The following is a 14,602-nucleotide window of genomic DNA, read 5'->3' as shown; positions in this document are numbered from 1 at the left end:
ATCCTGTATCACCTTAGCCATGTAGGCTTGGTGATGCGCTAGATACCCATCCTAAGTCAATTTCTGAACTAGATTTCTGACTCTGTTAGATGTGCGCGGTCCTGGGTCACTCCTTTGCCCTCTAGCATCTTCTTGTACTTTCCTTACACCAGGTGTCCTGACAGCCGGAATTCCAAATTCCTCATCAAGACTTTGTTCAGAACCATTTGAATCCATGTCTACATGTGAAAAACCTAATGATGCATCATCCATAAAGGAAGGTTCATCAAACTTTTCCTTTCCTTTCCGTGATACATTCCCTGTACCTACTGGTGGAGTAACTTGCGTACGTAGTCTACCATTCCATGGCTTCTCAACAGAGCCACGAGAAGACGACTCTTGTGGTCCACTCAAAACCTGTGACTATGGACTCACATTTTGTACAACCACATCATCTTTTACATCAGCCCCAATAGTGCCATGTGCATTACTGTACCAGCTGCTCATCTCATCAAAGACTACATCTCTGCTCACTCGTAATTCTCGTGTAGTAGGATTGTAGCACCTGTACCCCTTTTGTTCAAGGGAATATCCCATAAGAATACATTTCTCTGCTTTAGGATCCAATTTCCTATGAAACTCATCTGGTACATGCACGTAAGCTATGCAGCCAAACACTTTCAAGTGTGCCAAATCAGGCTTTGTACCTGTAAACTTTTCCTCAGGTGTTACATCATGCACCGCAGCTGTAGGTGTCCTGTTCATAATGTACACAGTTGTATTTACAGCTTCAGCCCAGAAATGATGAGGCATGTTCTTCTCATTCATCAATGCACGTGTAACCTCTGCAATGTGCCTGTTTTTCCTTTCTGTGACCCCATTCTGCTGTGGAGTATATCTGCATGTAAACTGCCTGCATATACCATGCATTCGAAGAAAATCTGAAAAATCATTGGAGAAGTACTCTCCCCCTCCATCTGACCTCAATGTGTTGATTTGCATATCTGTCTCCTTCTCAATCATGACTTTGAAGTCCTGAAAATGACCAAACACTTCACTTTTGTTACGCATGAAGTAGACCCATACTTTCCTTGTATGGTCATCAATGAAAGAGACATAATACCTGCAACCATGTATACTTGCAGTATCGGTTGGACCCCAAACATCTGTGTGCACCACCTCAAGTGGATTTTTACATACATTGCGCTCATGTGGAAATGAGCCCTTTGACTGTTTTCCAAACTGGCATGCTGCATACACTTTATGCATACCATCCACCTTGAATTTGGGCAAACCTTTTACAATCTGTTTTGATTGCATGCTGCGCAATCTCTACTCATTGACATGGCCAATGCGTTTGTCCCAAGTGTCAACATCAGCCACAACACCTGTGCCCTGTGCAAATAATGCAGCTTTTACCTCAGGCATGTCTACATTCAGCGTAAACATTCTGCCCACACATTTGTCCTCTGTGATCAGCTTACATCCATTCTGGAAATCTTCTACATAACAACCATTTGGATTGAAGCGAGCCTGCAAACCCTGCTCAACCATTTGTCCAACAAAAACAAGATCCTTTGTAATGTTTGGGACATGAAGTACATCTGCTAAGTACTTTGATTTCCCACTCTTTGTATTTAGAGGTATGTCCCCTACATGAGCAATGGGGTGAGATGTGTCATCTCCTGTCTGCACATAGCCTGACACATCTGGTTTGCGCATATCTCTAAACCACTCTCCACGAGACGTCATGTGATTAGAGGCACCTGAATCCACATACCAAACATCATCTTGGGTGGAATTCTCTGTAGTCATTGTATTCATTACATGCTGCATAACAAACATGCGCTCGTTTTTGCTGTCATCTGCATCTCTGCTAGTAGATGCATAGTTGCCCTGTTCTCTCTTTCCACTTGCTTTTCCCTTTGGACAGTCACATGACATGTGACCTCTTTCACCACAAGTCCAACATTCTCTGCTATATGTAGTATGTTGCTGCCTGCTTGATCCTGCACCACGACCTCTTTGACTTCCCGTGCCTTGAGACTTGTTTCCCCTGCCACCTGTATTGTTTTGATTTGATTGACCTTCTTGAAATTGGCCCCTGCAACCACTTGGGCCTCGACCATGACCTCTACCTCTACCTCTGTTGGAGTTAGAATAGAAGGCCTATTCAGACCTATTTCTTCCACGAGAAGAAGATGTGTCAAGACCAAGGTTCTTCTCCTCAAGAATAACCATAGAAATCAAATCTTGGAACACGGGGATGTCATCTCTTGTATTCATGGAAGACCTGAAATGTACATACTCATCTCCTAGACCATCCAAGCATGCACGGACAATGCCATTGTCTTCCACTGAGACTTTAATAGATCCAAGAGCCTCAATGATACTCTTAATCTTCAAAGCATAATCAGATGGAGAGGTTGTTCCTCTTAACCTGATTTAGCTCCGACTTTAGTTGAAGCTTCCCGGCCTTGGTGTTTACCTCGAACACTCTGCCTAAGTTTTTCCATGCAATGGCGGGGGTTTCAACATCCTGTAGATAGCCCATCATGCCATCTGTGATTCTCATAGAAAGACAATACATCACTTTGCTCTGGCCTTGTTGCCAGTCCCTCAAAGCTTTCCTTTGTTCTGCTGTAGCATTTGCCTCGGGAATCTCTGGTTCCTTTTCATTGTCTCCTTCTACATAGTTCCAATAACCTTTTCCTTTTAGGAAATTTGTTATTCTGAACTTCCATACAGGGTAGTTATTTTTCTCAAGCTTCTCAGTGCAATCTGACTAAAACCGTCAGACATCTTGAAGCACTAAGACAAAATAGCTGCAATCTGCAAAAACCTGCAAATCTGTTGAACCTGCTATCGTGGTACCTGTAACGCTTTCTACACTCAACGAGTGTCCACAATTAAGCGTACATACAACCACTGTACTTGTACAGTAAATATCTGTGTACTGCACTTCGGAGACTTGTTCAAAAACTTGTCGTGGATTGCGAACGAAGGGATTGTGATGCTCTTGCTCTCTTAGCCTCTCTTGCCTGCACCAGGCTCTGATACCATGTAAAGAATGAGGATGCAAGAGAGCTACACAAGACAAGCACACACCTTACAGAGATGGAAAGCTTCTTCTTCTTCTCACAGAAAAGAGAGTACAAAATGACTAAGTGCTAAAGCTGAAAAGTAGCACATATGTACATGCGGTCACTAAGTGTGAACTCGCTAGAAGCGTACTAGGCTGGCACTATAAGTGTAGTCCAGCTGTAGAATCACTGGCAGAGATCCTCCGTGTCGGTCACCTAACGCGCCAGTGAGTAAATGCCGTAAGCGGCCAAGACCCGTAGTGGATGCTAGCTCAAGATGTAGAGCTCGACATCTCAACACAAAAGAGGCAACAAAGTGTCATAAATGTCCTCTGAGCTTACATTACTATCTCTAGTACATGACAGCAAGGGCTGAATAGAATCTTCCACAAACACTACATCCGGTGAAACCAAACTACGCTTTGTTTGTGGATGATACAACCTGTAACCTTGCTTTCAGCTCTATAACCAACAAAAAATACATTTGACAGCCGTATCATCCAAATTTTTGCATTGTGTTTGTGGCACCAAAGCATATGCAAACAACCAAAAACACGCATGTGCTCAACAGAAGGCTTTCTATCATGCCATGCTTCATATGGAGTAATAGACTACAAAGCTTTTGTAGGACACCTGTTTACTACATAAGTGGCACACATGATGGCCTCAAGCCAAAAAGAATGTGGCAAAGCTTAACTTTTGACCATACATCGTGCCATATCCGTAAGTGGCCTATTTTTCCTCTCAGCAACACCATTTTGCTGAGGTTTATAAGGCATTGTACATTGGTGTTTTATCCCACGACTAGCCAGAAATGCATTAAATTCATGAGACATATACTCCCCCCCTCGATCGGAACGGAGGGTGCTCATAGTACATTTCGAGACATTTTTAGCCATAGCTAGAAATTGTTTGAAGCACATAAAAACTTCTGACTTCGCTTCAAGCGGAAATACCCATGCATGCCTGGAGTAATCATCAATGAAAGTCACAAAGTAAAGGTAATTTCCCAAGGACGGAGTTTGCATGGCCCCACAAACATCACTATGCACAAGTTGCAACCTGCATGTGGCCCTCACTGAAACATCCTTTGGAAACTTCAAATGCTCCATCTTACCCAAAATACAGCCTTCACAAACATGTTTGACAGGTGCTTCAAGAGGCATCAAAGAAGCAACCATATAAGATTTCTACAACACGCAGCAAACCGACAAAATTCATATGACCAAAATGTGCATGCCAAAGTTTTGCATCTAAAATAGCCCTTGAATCATCAACTGCATTTGCAAAATTTTGTCCACACTTGTCATAAAAAGTGATCTTATATAGCCCACGGCACAAAAGCCCAAATGCAACAATTTCATCACCAAAACTGAGATCATGAATTGTACATCTGTCATCCACAAATTTGACTACAAGTCCAAGTCTAGCAAGTGCAAATAGAGACAAAAGGTTCTTCTTGATCCCAGGGACATAAAGTGCATCAACAAGTGTGAAAGAAATACCATTTGCAGTAGTAAGCACAATCTTTCCAACTCCTTGAACCGGATAAGAGGCATTGTTGGTACAAGTGACTGAATTCCCATGAGGGACAGACTCAAGAGAGGTAAACAATTCACGATGTGAGGTAATGTTCTTTGTAGCACCACTGTCGAAATACCACATGTAATCTGCAGCAACTGACATGCATACATCTTGGACAGCAGGATTGTAAGTGCACTCTACACTAAAAGCCCATTCTGCATCAACATGAGCTTCACAGTCTCCTTTCACAAAAGACTCAACAATGGCTGCATTCGTAGTGGAACCAACATTTGCAGTGGAACCACCCTCTTTTTTCTTAGCCTCTTTGGCCTTCAATGTAGGACACTACTTCATCAAGTGATCATTAGCTTTATAATAATGGCAAGGCATCTTCGTTTTACCCTTAGCACTAGAATTGCTAGAGGAAGTGCTACCAGTAGAAGAATTGGGAACAAAAGTTTTGTCACTCGCAGCAAAACCATAAGAAGTGGCAGCATTGATGTTACCACCCTTTCTTTGAGAAGCAATAAAACCCTGTTCAACTGCACGCTGTCTAGTCCTGTTTTTTTTGGAAAGTGACTCTTGCAACAACAATGTGCATAAGGCATCAAACTTGACAACTTCAGGATTTCCTTGGGTCATAAGTCTCCAAGTACTAGCAAAAGTCTGGTAAGAATCTGGGAAGGCATCAAGAACAGTTTGGACAAGGGAACTCTCTGAAATGACTTCACCTACAGAAATAAGTTGCTCATTGATATCCTTGACACAAGGAAAGTGTCCATATCATCTTCCTCATGCATAATCTTCCATTCCATCTCTTTACGCAGCAAAGCAATTTTAGCCTCATTGCGACTTGCATAAAGACAGCCAAAATATCCCAAGTCTATTTTGGAGATTTTGTTGAATGAATGTGAGGAACAATGGTGTGCTTCAAAGATGACGCAATCAATGCATGAGCCTGCGTATCCTTTACATCCCAATGATATTGTTCTGCCGTAGGCAAAACAAATATGATAGCAGCAATCCCTGCAGCAGGACCTGCCACATGCTCAAACATCGCCTACATCCTCAAAACCAGGACGTACATCAATGTCCTGCACAATATTCCAAACGCCCTTTGACACAAGAACATGTTGCATCATGTAAGCCCACATAGGGTAATTGTCCCCATCCAATCTTTCCTCAACAGCAAACATCTTGAACACATTTTTCTTGTTGTCAGCCATGGTAAATGTTGCACCTGATGTGAAAAATGCCCGAAAAGAGGAGAAATTAAGCGGGAACAACACATGCTATATAGCACAAACCGTAGAAGACTGTAAGGCACCTCTTATGCAGAAAAAGGCATTGACAAAAATTCTGCACAAAATGACAAAATAGCCTGTGCAGTATTGTCTGTAGTGGAAACGAAGGCCAAAATGAGCCGGAATCAGAAATCTGAGCAGGCCTGTGAACACTCACCAAAGCTCACTGAAATTGGAGAAAATGAGCAGGCGTGTGTTGGAGCTGCTGGTGACTAAGCCCAAGAGGACGCAACCTACTCTGATACCAATTGTTGGAATTAGGGTTGCAGAAAAACCACATAGCTTGGAGAAGACAAAAGAAGCTCAAGGCACGCAGTAGAGAGTGTATTACTTCACGGGGGAAAAAACCTCCTAAAGAGGGAAAAAATGCCCCAGCGGTCCTAGTGTGTTCACACATATCACTACCACATGTATATGGTAACAACCCCCTTGAGCAACAATGAAAGACCTTTGGATCATTTGTTGTTGTTCAACGTCCAAAAAAACATCGTTTAAGGACTCAAAATTCATCCGCAAGTTAGGGGTGTCTAAAACCGACAATTTGAGAGGATTGTGAGAAAAGAATCACGGTTTTGGACATAGTTTTGACTTTTCCCTAACCAAAGCACTTGAACAATTTGGAATAAGCCTTCTTACATCAAACTAGAGTTGTTAAGCCCAGAGATCATGTTCTCTTTAGAGTCAATCTCAGCTTATACAAGCTTCGAAATCCCAGCGATAGAGAAGCATCCAGCTATAATGGATCTTCCAAACTTGCAGTTGATAAAGACCAAGCTTGTTGAGAGAGTTTGGATAGCAGATCATGAGAGTGAAGGATTGTATAGATACATTCCCGGTAGTGAGGTCAATCTTTAGCCATACCCAAGAGAGCTGACAAATTACAAGATCTTATATGTCTATACATACGGAGTCGATTATCAATGGAACTCTATAGTTAATGACAAGTATGGACGATAATATAGAGCTGTAGAAAGAAAAAATCCATGGACTGCATTAGAAATGGGTGGACATTTGGTCAATGAAGGACCACAGATATCTCCACCAAACACGAAAATTCCAAAAGGGGAGCCACCTGGATTCCCTTCTAGAGAGAGATCGATCTCAGAGATGACATACATGCCTTCTCAAGGATGAATCTCCAACAGAATGACTAATCCCTTGAAAGAAGAACCTAGGCATAGTAGAAGTCTTGAAGCGAAAGAAGGATTGGGAGAGTCTATGGCGCTGGAATATTGATTTTAAGGGTCCCAATCCAGCTAGTGCATATATTAAACTTCTCAAGATCAAATGTAGGCAATGACTTCTTAAAGATCCAAGAGATCGCGTAGCGGCTTTCAGAATAGTAATTAGAGTAGAGGAAGTTTCAGATTGTGCAACACAGTTTGCGGGATTTGGACTGACTCTGGAAGATGACGCGGCTACATGGTTCAACTTAGTGGAAAGATGTGATTTTGAGACTCTAGACAATCTCTTTGAGGAATTCATCGAAGAATTCTCGCAGAAAGGCATAGCTCACAATACAGTCTCGCAAAATCCATAGATTCAAGAAAAAAGAGAGTGAATTGGTATGCAAAGCAGCATTACGGCTCTAGAGATATGTCAAGTTCTCTCCGGGAGTGGAACTTCCTACACATGCTGATATTTATCTAGGGAATGAGACATGCAGGTCTTCAGAAGGGTCTGCATATGATAAGGATCAAGACGCTTAATGAATTGATCAAAGAAGCTCTTTATCTGGTGGATAATTGTGAGGAATATAAAGAAAAGAATTGTAATAGTCAAGAGGATGACACGTCCTCTCATCACAGTGATTCACGAATAAGTAAGTCCATTGCAAAACCAATGGCACCTATCGATCAAGAAAATTTTATCGACAAAATGGTGAGAGTTGTAAATGCTGACCCGAGGGAGCTTAAGTGGTGCGAAATTGAGAGAAAATGGAAAAACCATACAAAAGAAGAGTGTTACTATGGAATGGAATATGCTAGGGAGAGATATGTACAACCTATTCGAGTAGCACTTCCTCCTTTTAGATACACTATGGAGAATGTGTCAGGTCTAGTAGGAGTTTCAAGGCCACAGCCTTTAGTAGGACAACAACCTCTACTGCTAGGTGCTAGATTGCCTATAGACATGAGATACATGCCAATGTTGGAAGCATCTAATAAACAAGAGCTAGTACCAGCTACAATGTATTATAACAACCAAAGAATGTACTGCCCTTCAAAGCGACACAAGATGAGAGAAACACATGGAATGGTGAGGCCGGTACAACCTTTACCTCCTGCATTTCGACTTGAAGAAAGAAGGTATGAGATGGACGAAAGGAAATTGCGGTTCATTGTGAATAGAGGTTTAGCTAGGTCAGAGCCTGTTTATAGCCAAGAGGAGTTGCAAGAAGAAGCTCCTCAACCAGTTGGTCAAACAAGTCCGCAGACATAGATCACTCAAGTAAATTCCTATTGTCTTGACAGGGGCATCACTCACTTGATCCCCAGCTATCCAAAAAACCCAAACCGAGTCATCAAGATCACAACAAATGTCTTAGGAATCATTCAGCTACCCAGTAGCTTGGAAAATAAAAATGTCATACCAGTTCAAGTATTTACGAGAGCGCAAGCTCAAAAGGAAGCTAATGAGAACCAAAAGACAAAGAAAACAGAAACTGAGGTGAGTCTAGAGACGGGTGAACCAAAGACCAATGCACCTAGTCAAAAAACCAAGTGCAAACAAAATAGTTGGAAAGCTAGAAAGGCTACGATAAAAGCACATAGGGAACGAGAGCAGAAATCCCTAGCTAAGGAGCTTACCCAAGCCAAAGAGAAGATAAGACAACATGAGGAGAGTGTTTCACCTTCTCTTACATAGATGTCTCAACCTCCAGAAGAACCATAAACAAAAGAGAAATCGAGAAGTGCCAATTTGGGAGGATCAGTATTGGTAGAAAAGGTTAATGAGCCATTAGACGCCCTCCTAAAAGCCTATGAAGTGCGGCTCAAAAACAAACAAACCCAAGAGAAAGGGCAGGCTTGAAATGTGTCAGAAAATGATTCAAACAACCCAAGATTTACTAGAACCACCAGTTGGAAAACTTGAGGGTGTGATCCTTGTCCCACCTACACTAGTGATCCCACCAAGCCAGGAACAAATAGAGTCAGGTTCCAGTCACGATCACGGAACAAAGCTCAAGCACCCATCATTAGAACCAAGGATAATGTTGAATACCACAGATAACTCTTCCGAGGGAATTAACCTACCTATACCTGACAGCTGTAAAGAAATAGATGGTCTTGAGGTATTGTGGAAACAAGTCAGAAACGCCAATGAATCAAGTGAGATAAGCAATTGAGTAAACCACAGTTGATTGTATGATAACGTTAGCTGAGTTTCTCAGAATACGACCAAACATGTGGGCTACTAAAGGAAGTGCCTAGAGAAATTTGGTGTTAAAACACCAATGCCTTAAATCGAGGAAGGGATCAAAGAGTTAGAAATGTCTCAGGTCCCAGTGCCATTAAACAAGGTACGTGAGTACTATGAGGGAAAAGATGGGAAAACCACTCTTCCTGTGAAATTCCAAGGTGTAAAAACCATGGAGATCCTTGACAGTGGAGCTGGTGTTGCCAACACCATGAAAGAGATCTGGAGAAAATGGGGAAAACCAACAATGAGGGCTACTAGGATGAAACTGCATCTTGCAGATGAGCACATGGAAAGGCCCATATGACTTCTAGAAAAAGCAATTGTTACTTCTTATGGAATTGAATGTGAGGAAACCTTTGCTAGTGTTGACTTTGTCAAGAAGAATAACTATGATATTATTCTAGGAAGACCATTCATGAGACAACTAAAAATGGTCCAAGATTGGGGTTATGACCATATCTACCTCAGACATATGCAAACCACGACAAGGCCACTACTATAACAGGATCAGAACTTCCAACATGGTTGGGTAAGCCTAAAGAACTGTGGATACATGGAGCTTCACAATGCAGAAGCTTAAAGTGAGAGGAATGCATCCTAGAAAGGGCAGTTGAAGATACAGATTACATCCCAGAACCCTTTCTTGAGGAAGCTTTAGAGCCACTTGAATGGGAAGACATCTTGGCTACTCTGGATGTGTTCGCTATTTGAGACGGTCCAACAACAAAGCTTTGTGATAAAGATGCCTATGATGTTGTTCCTTATTTTGCAATGAGTGTGATCCAAGAAAATGAAGACAAAGAAGAAGACGAGTTCTATGAGTCTATAGAACACTTGGAGCTTCAAGAAGATGCAGACAATGGAAATTCGAACGACACAGCATGTGACATAAACAAAACTTTAACAAATGCACGAATTTATGATTGTCCAGATCAAAAACCTAGGAACCAATGTCATTGCTACAAAAATAAAGTGCATCAAAAATGGATTCCAAAATCTTTGATGGAAACTCAACTGCAACAAGCACCCTCATACGTGGATCCCATACTTGAAGAAAAGACTCAGTCAAGAAGAATGCAGGCATGTTAACGAGCTACCAATGCTGTAATCAAGTGGATACCAAAGTCATCCCAAAAACAACAATCCAAGAGCAAACCAATAGCAACTTTCCATAACAAGCTAAACCATAAAGGGAAAATGCTAGAATGAAACCTTGTTGAGGATAGTAGCAATAGTGATGATTCTTATGACATTCCTTACTAGAAACTTAGGTCATCACCATCACTAGCAGATTTCGTAACAACCAAAGAAGGCCAAAAGAAAAGAACAACAAGTCAAAACGAAAAAGTTCAACAAATCTAGATACCAAAGAGTCAGCTCAACCAAAAACAGGTATGGATCAAGAAGACCAAGATCTCTGATAAAAAATCAAAAGATCCAACACCAAAAGGAAAACAATCAAATCTTGCAAGAACATCTACAAAAGTTACAAAGTCACAAGCTTTTGCAACTCAAATTTGGGTTCCAAAGAAGTTGATTCGAGCACAAAGAGGTCAGGAATTTATTTGGATTTGAAAACAATTAAAGTCTTAATTCCCAAGGTCAAGAATTTATTTGGATTCCAATACAATTGAAGTATCAACTCCCGACACATGAATCTTGTCCCTAACCAAGCGTACAAGAGCTGAAGCAAAAACCGCTACTGACTCACACAAAGACAAGGTGGATCCAAAGGAAGTCTCTTCAAACACAAACAAAGCAAGGACAAGTATGGGTTCCCAAAAGAGCATCATCAACAAAACAACCAGTAATCACAAAGAAGTGGGTCCCAAAGGATACCAATAAACCTACTTTCACGGCACTGTTGATTGAATTCTTTCAATTCTTCCTACGATTACAGTATAGTTAGAAGAGAGCTCACTTCAAGCCAGAACCCACCACTGACGAACAATGACAAACACAACAACCAACCACAAGGCTAAAATGGATCCCAACGAAGCATCCAATAGATAAGCGAGCCTTCAAAAAATCTCTAAAACATTCAATCAAGAAAACGACATAAGAGTTTCAAAGAACATCACATTGCTTAGAATAGAAAGCCTCTCCACAAAAATGCCAATAAGCAAATTGCTTATACCCACATCTTGCACAACATAAATCTTTTGCATGCATTGATTGTGTATGCATAATAGGGCTACATTACAAAGCATGCATAGGCACATTGTTTGATTTCCCAAGCACAACACATACCCTTGGCGCTACACTGTCGTCAAGGAGGACTCCAAATAGGAGGGGGGATGCATTCTAAATGTAAGCCTAATATTATGAATAATAGAGGGCAATGTTTTGTGAGTTTTATTGAATTTTTGCGTTTGATTGTGATAATTTATTGACAAAATTCACAGCATAAGCCCTCATAATAGCGTTACAAGAGAAGTACGGGGACAAAAGCCATATATGAGCCCCTAGGACATGTGTACAATGTACATAGCGTTTAGAATACTATTAGAATGATTTTTCTTTTTTGGTTGAGTTGATTTTTGGTTTTCTTTCGTTATGTTTGCAAATTTTCCACAGAAAACAAAAAAGAAAAAAGAAAAAAAGGAAAAAATCCATTAATCGAGGTGACAAACAGATTGAAGAGATATTGAGCAGTACAAAGAGAAGCAGGTATAGGAAAATGACGAAACTTCACAAGGTATGCCTCAAAAGTAATCTCCACAAGGCTAGAATGACAGAGATAAGAAAGAATGCTGATCAACCTTCCACAACAACATGAGGCCAAAAATGACTGAGAATCGTCATAAAAATCCGGGATGGACTACAAGGACAAAGGAAATAGGTGATGAGACTACATGAAAGAACCCATTAAGTGTAAAGTTGCCTATCAGACACTTCATGCGACTACAAGGCCGTATACAAGAAGTAGATCTTTATATTGTAAATCTTATATCTTGTATGTGAGTTAATGAAGCCTCACAAACAAAAGGGACTAAGAATATTGACAAGAACAAAAGGGGCAAATATCTGCAGGGGAAACCACGGATCAAGCCGGGTTATCATCATTGGTTCTATATGTGATTGGTTGACAGATGGTGTCACAGATGCCGATCAATCAATTCTGAGACTGAAATTCAAAAAGTACCAAATACAAGTCCAAATCAAGCCAAGCTTTATCAAAAGGCTATGCATAGAGAACACAAGCTAAGGGTTTAAAAAAAGAAAAAAAAAAGGGTCAAACCCCTAGCCAGAGATTTAATTTTCTCAAACCATGATAGCCATCTACATACCTTGTATATCATGTATATGAATTTTGGGGACAAATGGACAATGATAGCTCATCAACGGTCATCTATCACAAATGATGTCAGATGAGCCCCTTTGATGCAAATTACTTACTTGGGGAACTAACTGGGGATTGTCAGGCTTTGATTGAATCATGTATCAAGTAGAAGAAATATAATGGTTTACATAGCACACAAAAGCTAACAGTGGCAAATATGACTTGGGTCACCTTGATGTAGGAACAAAGGAGTCACCAAGGAAGAAGAGCAAACACAGAAGTACCCACAGGATCTCAAAAGATTGTCCTTAATGAGGCAAATAGAATGCTACACATGGGTTTTGCACCTCAAGCCAGAAAAAATTATCTCCAAGATTCTGCTTGACAGACATACTTTGCATTGGAGTGCAGCTTGGCCTAAAGAAGTTGAAGGTTTAGCCAAAAAAATTCTACAGAATCCTTACAAAGCTATCATTGGCTCACAAGATCTAAAATCCAATCACTCAATTCTAAAAATTGTTTCTGAAAATGAGAAAGAAACAAAATTGACAGTTGTTTCTCATCAATTATGTTTTTCCTGAATCATGTGAAGACTATATACATCGGATTGGACGAACAGGATGATCTCGTGCAAAGGCTACAACCTATACTTTCTTTACATCAACAACATGACAATAAAGACCGCACCGACATTGACAACTAAGTCATGTCAGGGACGACATGAATTTGAAGGGGGGAGTGTTGACCCATGGGTCAACAACACGACATAACTCAACAAAGCCTTATTTTTTGAGAGTTATGAAACGATGTGAATTATGGTTAGAAACATCATTTGTAATAAGTAGCTAGTCTAGTTGCAGAAGCTGGCGTGAAATAGCGCTTCCAGATTGTAAATACAAAGCCATTTGACCCCTTAAACTCTATTTTAGGTTTAACCTATGGTAGCCTTAGTATATAAGGTACCTAGGTCATTTTGTAAAGGAAAAACTTTTATCATAATTTAAGCTGTCGTCAACTGTGTGTGAGAGAGGAAGATAGAGACAGCATGAGCTTCATCCTGGTGCTACTCCCCACTCGCTAAACACACTAGAGAACCAACAACACCATTGTGCTAGGCTCAATTGGCAAGAGCTACGCATCGTCGCCAAGCATTCCTCGCAAAAACGGAGCACGTGTGCTGATGTATCTTCAAGCTATTCATGGTCGTAAGTGTATCAAATGTGTTTTTTGCTTGTAAGTAGTCATTAGAATCGTGACAACATAAGCTACACATAGATAACATAGATTTCAGTTTCGGGCACTTCCAAAATTTGGCTCTGTCTTAGTACGCGTTTTCTGCAGATGGGTCTAGAGTGAGGGTTTTTAGTGTAGAGGCTTTGGGAGAGGTGTACCCTAGTGAGGGGATGGTGTTTCTTAAGTTTCGTACAATTTTGGTATGATTTAGTGGGTTTCCTTCTGTTTGTGTATACGTGGGTTGAGTGGTGTTGTTGGAATTAGGGTTGCAGAGAAACACACACAGCTTGGAGAAGACGAAGGAAGCTCAAGGCACACAATAGAGAGTGTGTTACTTAGTGTGCAATGGAAAGATGGATAGCCCTAGAGTGATGGGTGTATATACAATGCACGGGGGAAAAAACCTCCTAAAGAGGGAAAAAATGCCCCAGTGGTCCTAGTGTGTTCACACACATCACTACCACATGTATATGGTAAAAAATCCCCCCTGGAGTGATGCGGTGAACAAGAGCTGGCACATGAGTAAAGGGAAGTGCCATACCCTGAGGACAGGATCAATCCACTAGGGGAGTAAGCCGAAAGCTTGGCGGAAAGCTTCAAACTTCTCACGAGACAATGCCTTTGTGAAAAGATCTGCAAGGTTGTCCTGTGTTGGCACATAAGCCAAGCTGATCTCTCCTGCTGAGAGCCTCTTCCTGACATAGTGGTAATGCACCTCAATGTGCTTTGTGCGAGCATGAAAAAGGGTTCCTCGCAACTGCCAATGCGCTCTA

Source organism: Adiantum capillus-veneris, chromosome 4 (assembly GCF_014529385.1).
Source record: "Adiantum capillus-veneris isolate H3 chromosome 4, ASM1452938v2, whole genome shotgun sequence".
NCBI classification, from domain to species: domain Eukaryota; kingdom Viridiplantae; phylum Streptophyta; class Polypodiopsida; order Polypodiales; family Pteridaceae; genus Adiantum; species Adiantum capillus-veneris.
Note: the sequence above shows the minus strand (reverse complement) of the source record.